Here is a 14,587-nt window from a genome sequence, read left to right as displayed (position 1 = left end):
CAATTACTTACTGAGTACTTACTGTCAGGTACTCTTCTGGAATCCCTATTCTAGATTCTCTCCCTTAGAGCTTACATTCAAGCAGACTAGTCAGTCCAAGGATGGCATATCACTGAAGCCCAGTCAATCAGAATAGTGTCTCATTGGTAAGTGGTTTCTTTAGTAATAGGGTTTACAAAAAAAGTCAAGCTAATTAGACTCACTTAGAAGGTTTGGAAGGGACTGTTGTTTAAAAGAAATTTTTTTCTTCAGGACTTTGAGTTGAAAGAATGTAAGCCTGAAGATGCTGTGATACGAGAGGAGAAAGATAGTTTTTTAAAATAGGTAAAGGCATGGCATTAACACAGAGAAAAGCAAGACCAGGAGATGGAGAAAGTCACCATACCGATAAAACTATTCAGATTTCCAGCACTACTTCTAGGTGTATCAGCCACGTAAAGTATACTGGTTTTGCTTAAGCCCATCTATTTTGTTTTTTTTTTTTTGTCACTTAAAACTTTATTAACACACATTTTAACTGGCAAATTCAATGGATACTTTTTGGTACTTATTTTACTTGACCTCTCTTTGCATTTGGCTTTGTTTGACTTTCTTTTTTCTTGAGTATTTGTTTTCCTTTGGCTTTTATGATACCACTATCTATTAGAATTACTTCCAAGGTTCATACTAGTTTTCCTCAGACTCCTTCCCTGGTTATTTTCTCTCCTCTTTCTCTCTTTTAATGCTTGCATCCCTCATGTTTATATCCTTGGCCCTAGGTCCTGTCATATCTAAATGAATGTCTTTGCATATGTTAACTAAATGAACATCAACTATAGTTTAATCCAGAAACCTGAGAGTTAGTTTTGACTTACTGATTCTATCTCTTATTTGCAACTCCTGCTTAGAGTTAACCCTACTTCTCTGTATTAATTCAGGCTTTCACAAATTATCACTTGTGTTTATTAACAATAGCCTCCTAACTTACCTCCCTCCTTCCAGCCTCATCATTTTGTAAGTAGTCATTAGTGTGGTAGAGCTTCATTGCAAAGTGGACCACGCCGTTTCCATATGTTACACGTAATTTGAAGTCAGTAGTGCCGAGGATGTGGTCCTAGCTGACTTCTCTCCTCAGATTTGTTGATCTTCTTTTCTATCTTTTTGCTCTTGTCAGGAAAAAATTGCTTGGAGTCCCATGAAAATCGCTGTGCTTTCTTATGCTTTCATTCCGTTGCACCTGCTCTTCCCTATAAAATGTATTTTCCTGTGTGCAAGTCTGCTGAACTCACGGTTACACTTCACATCACTGCTCAAATTATTAACTCCACTTTGAAACTTTTTCCAAACTCTCTCAGGTAAATTTAGGTAGTTCATTCACTCCATTTAATATTATAGACCTAGTATTACTCCGTTACAGCATTTATCACATTACATTATAATTGACTGTAGCTCTGCCTCTTTCCTAAAGAGAGATTTTAATTCATCTAAGGAGAAATTTTAATTCTGCTTTGAATTTCCAGAATCTTGAACAGTATCTGACAAACAGTAGGCACTCAATAATCTAAGTGAATGCATTAGATAATGGGGCAAATCTTACTATTTTCATATTCCAGTTAAGTAGGTTGTGATAGAGTTTAACTTACTCTTTTCAATTATAACTTTACTTATGGACCCTTATTATGTTTCTCATTTTTTGATCTTGGAAGTATCTTCAGGAACATTAAGGAAATGTAAAACTATATGCTTATACCCATTTACTTCATATAATGCAAAACTAATCACAATTCCAATCATATGAATGTCTAACACTCATTTTTTATAGAGGGTAAAGTGAAGAGAGTTAAGAAACTTGCCTAGGCATATGGGACTAGTAAATTTTGGAAGTGAGACAAGAACTTAAGTTTTTATAACTCTAAAATATTTACTTTTCAGTACAATACAATTCATTCTTTAGGACCAAGTGGACAAGCATCCATCATCATGTTTATTCCTCTAAAATGTCAAGCATTTTAGAAGGATAAGTATAATGAGTCTAAAGTTTTATCATATGGCTGATTTTTTTACCACCATCTAAATGCCAAGAAAAATCATTACGCATTTCTTCACCTGCTTCAAATCTTTCCTCAGGCATCTTTTTACTCAGGCAACTTTGTTAACTTTGTTCAATCCCTTTTTAAACTTAACTGCTACCCAGTCCCCCCATCCTTTTACCATGCTGTCTGTTTTCCAAAGCACTTACCATCTTTTAACTTAATAACAAACCAATTTATAATATATATTATTATTTTCTGTTTCCATATATTTGAATTTAAATTCAACTAGATAAAAAAATTTTGTCTATTTTGTTTACTGATGAAAGCACAGAATCAATATAAGGGTCTTGTACATAAAAGGTAATGATTTAGAAATAAGAGTGATAGACATATATAAATGAATTGAGAATGGATGAATAAAAAGACGCCCAATGCCAAGAGTAAAGAAAAGTTGACAGGATGTAGCTGCAGCTTTTCATAGAAAAACTCAATTAATGGAGCTTTTCAGAAGCTTGGATGTTCAGAGCTTTTTGACAATACTTGCCAAATACCAATAGATGCTTACTAATTTAGAATCTCTGTGAACAAAGAAAACATAAACAAAACGTTTACCTCATTCCCACCCATGATTACCAATTGAGGAAAGAAAATGCCAAAACAAAGCTCCCATTTGAATTAAGTGGTGGTGGATTGTGAAATTGGCAGTATTTTTATATATAGGCTTGACCCAATAAATGAGAGAAAATAAGGAAGGCAGGGGTATAACGTAGCCCAATTTTTCTTTCTGATGCAATGGTCTAGGGCAGTTAACACAAGTGGCATTTGATTTGTTTGCATTAAATAGAGCTCAGGTGAGGACTCCAGTGGCTAGCCTGAGGATAACTGACAGACAAAGAGAATAAGAAAATTAATAATAATAGAAGACTAAGTTGGTTTTACTTTCATCAGGGGTTTTTTGTTTTGTTTTGTTTTAACATTTGGGAGAAACAGAAAGGATATTTATGAATAGGAGTAAATCACAATATCTTTTCTAGAAGTTAAATCCAGCTGGAATTGATTTTAGTGATTTTAGTGTATGAGGTAGGATCCAAATTCATTTATTCCCCATGTGATTAAACTATATATATTTTATATATTTTCTACATATATTCTGTTTTTAACATACACATGTGTGTGTATGTGTGTGTGTGTATACCTTATGTTATGCTACGTTGGTCAATTTATCTATCCCTCTGCCTATACCACACTGCATTATTGTATTATGTCTTTGTATCTTCCTCTTCTTCAAGAACATTTTGACTAATCATGAGTTTTGCTCTTCCATAGAAATTATAGGATCGTTTTGTAACTTTCTTGTTGAAGATTATATTTTTCAGAGATGGCTCCATCGGTTTATCCCATCCCACAGGATTCGTTTACAATCTGACACTGACGCTCCTCTGTCAAGAGTGTGGTCTGTATTCTCTCTCCTTGGATCTTGGTGGTTTTGTGATTATGGCAGAAGTGGTACAGATCTTCCAAGGCTGAGGTGTAAAATCTAAATCTGTGAGAGCTTCAACTTGGCTTTACTTTTCATGACATGCCCACTGGGGTGTCCTGATCAGACATGTACATATGATACTGGCTACCCTAAAACAATTGTGCTGGAGAGATCACATGGAGAGAATATATACAAATAGAGATACTCAAGGATCCCCAGCTGTCCCAGTGCCTAACTTAAGTGCCAAATATATGAGAGAACAAATGTTTAGGTAATTTTAACTCCCTCTTTTGAATAGTCCTAACTGTTGTAATGTTTAGTTGAGCAGAGGCAAGCAGTTCCCACTGAGTTCAGCCCAAATTGCAGATTCATGAGTTAAACACTGCTGTCATTTTAAGCCACTTGAGTTTTCAACTGGTTCGTCATGCAGCCAGAGTAACGGAACATTTCAACGTTCAACACGTACACACACATATACATACACATAGCCCTGAATGGTCTAACTTTAATAATTGTATTGCAACTATAGCTTAATTTGGGGAGAGCTGGTATCTAATTGTTAATTGATAACTTTCCAATCCATGAACATGATATATATTATTATTTATTGGGACTCCTAAAAGTCTAGTCTTTCAATACAGTTTCATAATTTTTTCTATAGAGGCCTCTTACATTTACTTAATTTGTTCCTAAATATCTTATACTTTTATGCTGTATTATGCTGCACCTTTATATGGATTTTTCTAACTGGTAATTACTCATATGTAGACATCAGTTGTCTTTTTAATATTGTTTTTCCATTTAGTTTCTTGTAAAATACTTATTAATTCTAAAAGTTTGCTATTAATCATTTGAGTTTCTACAGACACTTTTTCTAACATTTCTAATCATTAACAGTTTATTTCTTTTTTTTCAAAGAGTACATACTTTAGCATCCTTTATTGATTATAAAATACCATTGATTATAAAATGCTCAAAAATACATTTTACATTTATGCAAAATGAAAAGATGCACCTTACATTTAATAAAAAGCAGTATTTTTTTTCTTGCTTTCCTGAGCTGATTTGGACCTCCACTATAATATTGAATAGAAGTAGTGAAAGGCAGCCTTGTTTTGTTCACATTTTTATAGGGAATGCTTTCAATGTCACATTTTTTATGGGTCTTGGACATACACATCTATTCCTGAATTTTATTGAATGCTTTTTCTCCATCAGTTGAGATAATCATTTGCTTTTTCTCCTGATGTGATGAATTATGCTAGTTCATGTTTTTAAAATAATAAACTAATCTCATATTCTAATTATAAGCCCAACTTAATATTATATATATATTTTTAATGCAATAGTGGATTCAGTTAGCTAATCAGTTTAGGATATTATATCTATTTTTTTTTTTTTTTTTTTAGTGAGATTTTCTTTACTTTTCCTTCCTTGTACTATCCTTTAAAGTTTCGGTATTAAATTTAGTATGAGATATTTATACTATGTCCATGAGCAAAGACTGGTCTTTAATTTTCCTCTCTTGTTCTGTTCTTTGAAGCTTTTGGAATCAAGTTAACCTAGGCTCATAACATGAAATGCAAATGTTTCCTCTTTTATTCTATAATCTGGAATACTTTGTGTGATAATAGATTTATTTGTTTGTTGAATATTTTATAAAATATATTTAGATTTGCAAACAAAGTCAGTTGAGCCTGTAATTTGTAAAAAGATTTTTACATATTGAGTCAACTAATAGTTGTCAGTTAATCCTAGTTGGGCTTTTTATTTCTATTCTAATAAATTTTTGTTGCATTTTTAAAGGAATGTATTTCATCTAGGTTTTCCAACTTTTGCTGTAATGTTGTTCAGAATATTTACTCATCTTTTAAATACCTGCTGAATGTGTAGTTGTGTCTCTTGTCCATTTACAGTATTGCTTATTTTGCTTTCTCTCTCATTTTTGCTTAATCAGTAGTTGAAAAGAACTGTCAATTTTGACAGTTTTTAAAGATCCAACATATGTATTTTTAAGGATCACTATTTTGCTCTCTTTACAAATATTTTCTTTTATCTCAAATTTTTTTGCTTCTATTTTTGTAACTTCTCAAAATGGATGCTTTGCTACTAAATTTTTAGTCATTGTTTTCTAAGTTTTAAGCTTTTATGTATTTCTTTCTGAGAACAGTTTTGGCTACACCCTTCCAGGTTTTAAATTGTAATATTTTTCACTATTTTGAAGTGCAAAATATTTTCTAATTATCATTATGATTCTTTAACTCATGAATTTAGAAATGTGTTTATTGATTTCAAACTTACGATGTTTTACTAGTTGATATTTTGTTATTGATTTTAAGTTAATTGTATTATGGTCATAGATTGTGACATATATAATGCTAATTCTTTTAAATATATTTAGGCTTGACTTTTGCATAGCATAGGATCAGTTTTCATTAATGTTCCATTGTGCTTGAAAAGAATGTGTATTCTTTTGATGTTAGTTGCAGTGTTCTATGTATTGCCATTAGATCAATTTATTAGTTATTTCATTTAAATGAACTTTTTTTTCTATTTAATCTATCAACTACTGTCTGAAATATGTTCCTTATAATTTCTTTTAGTGAAAATTTGTTGGTGAAAAGCTTAAAATTTTGTTTTCCTGGAATGTCTTTATGTTCTCCCCATTCATGAAAGTTACTTTGTCATAGTACTACAGAATAAGAGATATTTTCTTCCTTTATGATGAAAATATCATCCGCTGTGTTGCTTTCATTGCTGTTGACGTGAAATCAGCCATTAGGCTAACTGATTCTCCTTTGAATGCAGTTTGTCTTTTTTCTCTGGCTGATTTTAAGATCTTTTAACATTTTACAATTTCAGTGGTCCTCTTACTTGGGCTCTTCGGGGTTCTTGAGTTTGTGACAGTACATTCGCTCAGTTCCCAGCTATTATCTGTTTAAATATTGTCTTTGCCCTATTTACTTTTGTCTCTCCTGTGAAATCCAATTAGGTTTTGTTAGCTTTCCCACTTTATTATTCACATCTCTTGATTCCTGTTTATCTTTCTGTGCTGTATTCTGAATAATTTCTTCAATGCTGTCATTCAGTTTACTGATTATCTTTTTTGCCGTGTCTAATTTTCTTTTAAATGTATCTATTTTTTATTTTCTATTATATTTTAATTTCTGGAAGATCTTTTTAGTTCCTTTCAAATCACTTGACACTTGACTCATAATATCAAACCTCTGTTTTACTTCTTTGGATGTATTAAACATGGGTGGACAATATATTGTTTATGTCAAATTTAGTATTTAAATTCTGTGTGGATCTGATTGTGTTATGTTTTTTCTGCTTGGTTTTACCTCATGGTGTGTTTTGTCCTTGGCTGTTTACTAATTCTTGATGACCAGCTATACTTCTTCTCTTTAAAGTCTTGGATAAAAGAGAGTTGGTTTACACAGAATTGGTGTTTGCTTCTGGCAGGTACCTGAAGGCCTTACCTGGCTAAGACTACTCCCCAAAAATTCTTGGCTTGAGGCTTTTCTGACCCACCAGTGTAGTTTGAACTCAGTTTGCAAACAATATGAGGTCTTGCTTTCCATTATAATTTCTCAGAGAACATAGCTTACTACAAGTTTTGAGATCATCATTTTGTGTGTGTGTGTGTGTGTGGTCTTTCAAAGCAGGGAAGATAGAATGTTGCCCTTTGGTGCTTACTTTTTAAAGTGGGGATGATCTAATAGAGTCTCCACCTGTTCCTTAAGCTGCATAATGCTGAACAACAAAGGCTTAATTCTGGCTTTGTAAATACTCTCAAGCAAAAACTATTTTAAATAGTTATTTTGCCATTTTAGAACCCTGCCTTCACCTTACTTTTCACCCAAATATCCAATGTTTTGTTAGTTTGTGAATATATTTCAGATGAGTTAAAAAGATTTTCTGTCATAATAAGCTGATTTAAACAAGGTGGTCTGTCCAGGTCCCTAGCACACCATATTCCTGAAAGTGGGAATCTAATGCCTTTTCTCTTCAATCATTTTACAAACATTTATTGGCCACCTCCTACAGTTATGACAGAAAGAGCTTGAGATACAGAGCTCAATAAGTTGTAGGCCCTAACTTCAAGTTAATCACAGTCTGAAGAGGGGGAAGAATTCACATAGCACAACATTATAACATATGAAAAATAATGAAAGAACTTTACACCAAACATTATGACGTGAGAGAGCAGATGTACCAATCCTGTTCTGGGTTACAGTAGGTGGTGTGAGAGAATGAGTTTTGGAATTAATGTCTGAGGAATAGAAGTGGAAGTAGGATATGAGCCTCAGGAGGGCAGGTCCCTAATCTGACTTGGTTAAATATTGTATTCTATATATTTAGAAAAGATGCTTACTAAATATTTATTGAATTAAGAAATGTTTAAATAGCATGTAATTAAAATCTGGCTAACTTTTATTTCCCTTGCCTGAAAGAATCATGACTATAGATGAATCACACCATGTCTTTTTTTCCCCTAATTTTCTCTAACAATCCTTCCCTAACTTAAAAATTATGTGTTTACTTTCATCATGTCTTTCTTAAGTATGCAAGCATAGGAGAAGAAGGGAAGTGGTTCTAGAATTCAGAGGGTCTAAGGCCTATGAGAGAACAAGTTCTTAGTTCATACTTTTCTTTCTTTAATATTTCCATTTATCTTCAGCATTCCTTTAAAAGAAAAGGGAAGAGTTCATGTTGGCTCTTGAATTTGCATTTAAATAGTTATGTCATAATGGAAAGAGCTTTGGAAACAGATCTTGATTTGAATCTTAGCTTTACGTCTTGTTAGCTGTATAAACTCTAAGCCTCATTTTCCTTAGTCATAAAACAGAGTTAATATTTGCAGTATTACAATTTTTAGAAATAATTGTATCATGTATATTATGTAAATAAATAAAAATAATATGTGAATAAATTATATATAGTATATAAATTATATATACATAAACTTGCAAGCACTATTAATATATGGGCCATTGTTATTTTTACTAGCATTATTGTTAGTCTTGTAATATATCCGAACATTTTAGTAGCTGAGCTTTTCTGTATCTGTCCTCTACTTATCTGCAATTAAGTCATTTGTTTTTGATTAAGTAATTAGAGGTTATTAAATTAAATATTAAATAATACATTTTAAAAATGTATAGGATGATATGATTTTGGAGGTTGTCTGCTGGGCATTTTCGTGAGTAGATCATTTAATTTTGGATTGTAAAGTTGACCCAAATCTTGGTACTCTTATCTCCCCAGCCCTAATTCAGATGAATAGCAAAAATTCACCTCATTAGTTACATGGAGTGTGATGAAAGTTGTAAATGGTAAGAGGAATTTTGGCACATGAAATTCTTATACTTAAATCTACATTATAAATTGCCAAATAAATGGTTTTAGAAAAATACTATTTTATATTCCCATTTGATTTTTTTATATAAGCACAATATAATTTAAATTAGGTTATTTTACTCTGTCCCCTCCTACATCGTATACTTTCTGTAGTTCCTGGACATTATTTTCAAAGGTAGAGTAGGATAATAAAGATAAAGAGCATGCAAACAATAAAATACCATTTCCTTTCTTTTTGGTATATTAAAAAAAGAAACATGAAATTTTGATTTGAAATTTCCTGGATGTATGTTTGTTAATATAGGAAACTCAATGGGTCAGGAAATATGTACTAGAGTTGATGTATATTAATAATATCAAACTTCTTTTTACGTGAATACCTATTTTTTTTCTGGAGTGCCAAAATTATGAGTACCAGAAGACTAGAGAATTATGGAAATATGATCCCTGACTTTGTACAGTTTTGAGGTGCTTTTGTTGGTTGGCTATTTCTGACAATTTTCCTTCTTTTAAGTACTTTCTTCGGTTTGTAGCATACCCTCAAGTTTTGAAGTTAGCACAGGCATACTGTAAGGTTAGCAAGTCAGCAAGGCAGTAGTAGAGATTCTGTTCTCATTTCATGTGAGAGCAATGATCCAAGTAACTTTTCACTGGATTAATATAAAGTTTAATAGTTTTTCTTGTATTTTCTAGTATTGTCTTAGTATTTTTTCTCTCATGATTAGCAAGGTCAAAATTCAGATACTTAGAGAAAAAAAAGAGAAATAAAACTAAGGAAATTTCCAGCCATCTTAAGAGAGTATTGATTTCCACATATTATAATTTAACTTAAGCTGTTTCTGATGTTTAGAATAGGTGTCTCAGTTTATCCCTTCCTTATTGTGGGTATAACACCATCAGATACTCCCTCTGTTATCAATTGTTGGAAATATTTGAAAATTAAAATAGTTAAAATGCAAATTAAATTTTTCCTATTGGAGATAGAACTTTAACCTCTCCAGAGATACATTCTTTCTGGGAAAAAAAAACTGAATCAATGCAACTATAATTTCAATTAAACTATAATTTGTGTTCTTGAGAACTTTAGGCATTCTGCAGAGTAGTTTTTTAATAAAGTACCTCTCTCCAGAAATTGAGGAAGAAAGTTACCATATTTAAGATAATAGGTATTTATTGAGTATCTATTTTATGTCAAACATTCTGTTACATCTGCAGGAGACATAAAAAATAAGAAAGACATTTTTCTTTACTTCAAATAACTTCCAATCTATTGGGTAATTGGATAAATATGTAATGATCTATAAGATAAGGTACAAAACTAGCTCTGAGGGCATTCGGATTAGGGAAAGATTGTATTTCCCTAGAGGTAGAGGAATAAATAAAAAGATCACAAACCTGTGGACTTTAGAGTTAAGCTTTAAGAGCAAATAGAATTTTGGCAGCTGAGGATATGAAATGTTCCAGGAATTACAGTGTAGGCTCACAGCATAAGATGACAAGATGCAAGGAATTGTGGGCATATTTAGAGAACAGTGAATATCGTAGGTTTAATATATGGAAAATATTGAGAAGCTGAAAAAGTGAGCTTTATCTGGTAGATAGAAAAATTTAGGCTATATTAAAGGTCAGGAGGGAAACCTGCAGAGAGTTTTAGTAGGACAGTGTTTTCATCTGAGCTGTTCTTCAGAAATAGTTATTTAGCATCATGTTCAAAGACCCAGAGGATGTAGTAGCATGGTGTATGCTGAGAACCAAAAAGACTTTGACACAGCAGGATTAAAGGAGGCATTTGGGGGAATGTAGAAGGTGAAACTAGAGAGGACGCAAGAACCTTAAGCTCTAGGAAGTATTAAGTTGATCTTAATAGTGAGAAAAAATCAAGAAAAGTCTTTAGGTATAACAGTAAGTACATTCTAGAAGCTTGGGAGTGGATGCATTGTATCCATCTCTTCCTCATCTTGTGCTTCTCCCAGGGACTATTTTTCCTTCTCTTTTGACTGCTCTTCTCAATCTAATTTTTCTTCTTTTTAGTTCCAGGAAGATTTACTGTCAGAGAACCTGTCCTTTCCCAATTCTCTGTACTGAATACATTCAAAGACCTCATATTTGAGGACTAGAAGCCACACTAAGGAAGTAGCCACAGATGATTTTAACCTCCACAAGAGAGATTCCACAGCATAGAGGAGAGAGTTGAAACTGAGTGGGTAAGACTGCCAAGGGAGAGAATGCAAATAGAAGAGGAAACAAAGTCAAGGACAGAGCCTTGGGGAATGCTTATTTTTAGATGATGAGAAGAGGACAAAGAGCCTGAGAAGGAGAAAGGACAGATCAGAAAAATAGGATCAGAACCAGGGACAATAAATGTAGGGAATAGAAGAGATAAGAGAGTTGCCAATAGAGTTGTAGTGAACAGGACTGACAGCGTTAGAGACATTGATAACAAAGACCTCTTAGGCAAAGCAGGTGAATTGAGAGTAGATTTAGTAGTGCTGTAAAGTGGGGATGGTAAGCAGATTCTTGATTGCAACAAGTTAAGGCAGGGAGCAGATTGAGACTGAAGATGGAAAGAATTGAAGATGGATGGATGGATGGAGAAAAACACAGAAATGAGACATGTCATTAAGAACAGATGGAAGATAGCCTTGGAAGAGAGAACAGAGACTAGAAAGAAATAAGAGGGAGACAGCCAAGACAGAGGGAGATTTTAGGTGGAGAAGGGAATGTTGAAGGCACTCTGTGTGACACATGTAGCTTAGTAGTTAAGAGAGCTGGCCCTGAGAGCAGACCCTCGCTCTGCCTCTGACTTTGAGAACTTGCGTATGTCACTTGACCACTCTAAACCTCATTTTCCTTTTTATCTCTTCTCTCAAATGGGGATAATGACAGTATTGATAGAGTTGGAATGAGGACTAAAGGAGTTAAAACAGAGCAGTAGTTGCCCATAATCATAATTTATTATCCTGTGGGACCGAACGGGTGGTATTTTCTGTAAAGTTTCTGGTTAAAAACATATACCAAGTGAAAGTGTAGAGGTAGAGCCAGGAAATGAGAACCTTTTGAAATGGTTGATCATATGCTATAAGTGAGTAAGGTGCCAGATGGAATCACTGGGCATCACTGAGATAGACTTAGAGAATATGGGAAGAGGTGGGAAGGGACTGAAGACCAAATGAAAAAAAAAAAAGAGTCTTAAACCTTATATAAGTGTGTGTATACATTATATATATATATATATATATATATATGAAAAGAAATGTAAAAAATTGGGAACAAATCATCTGCAAGAATAAATAATGGATTTTCACAAGTCAGATAGGCACAATAGTGCCAAACTGTGAATTACAGGTGGTACAGGGCTTGTTCATGGGATGCTTCTTGAGTTTTTTGCATCCTGGTTGTTTTTCTGAAGGGATTTGAGTAAATTAACTGAGAGAAGGGTAACTGCTGGCTTATCATGTAGTCTAACAGTAGATTCTTGCTTCCTATAGAGTACTGAAAAAACAATTATAGAGCCTCAGTGTTGGAGGATGACGGAGAAGTGGTTCAATAGAACCAACTAGCAGATACTCAAATCCTATATCACTGGAGCAAGAGATTGGTTCTTTGTTGCTTTTTAGTCTCTGTCTTTAACCACATACAGCAATAGAGAACCAACTGACCATTAGAAGGAAAGGCCTAAAACTTTCCTTTTTATGTCAAACTGTCTTTCTGTAACATGTACCCAAGGTCATAGCTCTACCATTTGGCACTCAGTAGAATACGTGTAATGTCATTTTCATTGCCAATCTTTTAGGTATTTGAAAGCAGATGTTTTCTTCTTTTTGAGTCTTTACAGTGGGAGGGGGATGGCATGGTGAGACAGATTCAGCTTACTCGATCACCTCTTTCTCTGAGATGTTTTTGAGTTCCTGTGTTGCTTTGGCCTTGCGCCTCGGTTGACTCCAGTGTTCAAAAAGGATGTCTACAGGCAGTGCACAGGTCAGTGTTGATTGTGAAGGGGAGGAGGACTAGAATCTAAATTTGTATTACTTGATGTAAAAGTTCCCTGCTGACCAAACAGAAACAGGATAAATGGAAGTTCATATGAGAGTCTCAGTTATCTTACCTATGAAATGGGGATGACAGTACCTACCCTTTCAGGTTAAGGATTAAGTGAGCCCATAGACAGAGAATGATATCTTAACAGATACTCATTAAAGAGTTCCTATCATGATGATTATCATCATTATCAAATGGTGTCACCAATAATTGTAATGAGGTCTGTTGTTTTGCGTGTGCTTTGGGTAAATTTTAATTCTTTTCTAAGTTATCAGTATGGAGAACATGTACATATAAATCCTTTACACCTTTTGTAGAGCCACTTAATTGGAACTGAGCCATTTTTCATTTAAAATGGAGATTATTTAAAAAGTGAATATGATGTATCATCAGGCTTCTTGTTTATTTCTGTGCTCAGAATTTAAAACCATGGGGTAGATCACATTGTAGTTTACATTGGTATGCAGAAGGAAACAACAATTCTGTATTCATGACAGCCTATTTAAAATGGGCATGGAAGAGTTCCTTATAACAAGGTTATATTGTATTGATTTGCCTTTCAAGTATTTATTTATTTATTATATATGCCATTTCTGAAAAATGAAAAGCGCAACAAAAATTCCTGGCTATTTCCAGGTTCCAGGGAGTTGGATAGATGCAAGAGTGTATTTATGGAGTATTTATTTCCTAATATATGCAATGGAGTTGATTCCAAATGATTTGACTTAGAAGCAGAATATAAATCTCTACAGGCGCAAGCAGAGATAAGATTTGCACTAAATCTTTGCCCAAAATACCCCAAAGCAAGTTATAAAAAATTCCTTTCCATGTATCAAATTAAATCTAACCTTACTGGGAAGCCAGTGATGAAACAGGACCCCTGGACAACTTTGTATTTATCACAGCATCCATCACCAACTTATATTTGATTTATGGAAGACATATCTTATTTCTGCCACTATAATGTACATTCTTTAAAGACAGTATCTTCGGCCTTTAGTGCCTTGCATGTAAGTGAAGCTATGGGGGAGGGGACTACCCTCTATTTATCCAATTCCTCTTCCATGCCTGGCACTGTTCTGGTCATTTTGGTAATAGTTAACATTTATGTAGTACTTACTGTGGGCTAGGTATTGTGTCCCAAATGCTTTATTCTTGCAATAACCATATGACTAGATATCATCTCCATTTTCCAGATGAGGAAATTCAGATTCTGATAGATTAAGTAATTTACCCAGAGTTAACCAATTCATAACTGGTGAATTCATCTAAGAACCTAAGTTTGATTAACTGAAAAGCCCACCTTCTTTCCATTACTCCCCAAATAGTTTTTAATAAGTTTTGGTCTAGGAATGAATGCATAGATGAGAATTTGGGGAATGTATCCTTTTTCGGAATCTAATACCATTGCTAAAACATAAAAATTCTCACTTACCTCAGCGAGAGACCAAATGAAGAACATAATGCTCATTCATTCATTCAAAAAATACTTATCGCAGTTTACTTCTTGCTAAGCATTTTACTAGGAGCTGAAGACATAGAGGTAAAGGATTGTCCCTGATCCCCACTGCCTTAGGGTCTTTAGGAGATTCAGACAATATAAAAACACCTTCTAATAAGTAGCTACTATAGAAACTTTGACAGCATGAGGGTGCAGGGAGGTTATTAAAGACTTTCCAGAGTGGCTGACAGC

This window comes from Camelus bactrianus, chromosome 13, assembly GCF_048773025.1.
Source record: "Camelus bactrianus isolate YW-2024 breed Bactrian camel chromosome 13, ASM4877302v1, whole genome shotgun sequence".
Classification (NCBI taxonomy): domain Eukaryota; kingdom Metazoa; phylum Chordata; class Mammalia; order Artiodactyla; family Camelidae; genus Camelus; species Camelus bactrianus.
The sequence above is the reverse complement of the archived record's forward strand: the minus strand, read 5'-3'. Positions refer to the sequence as shown.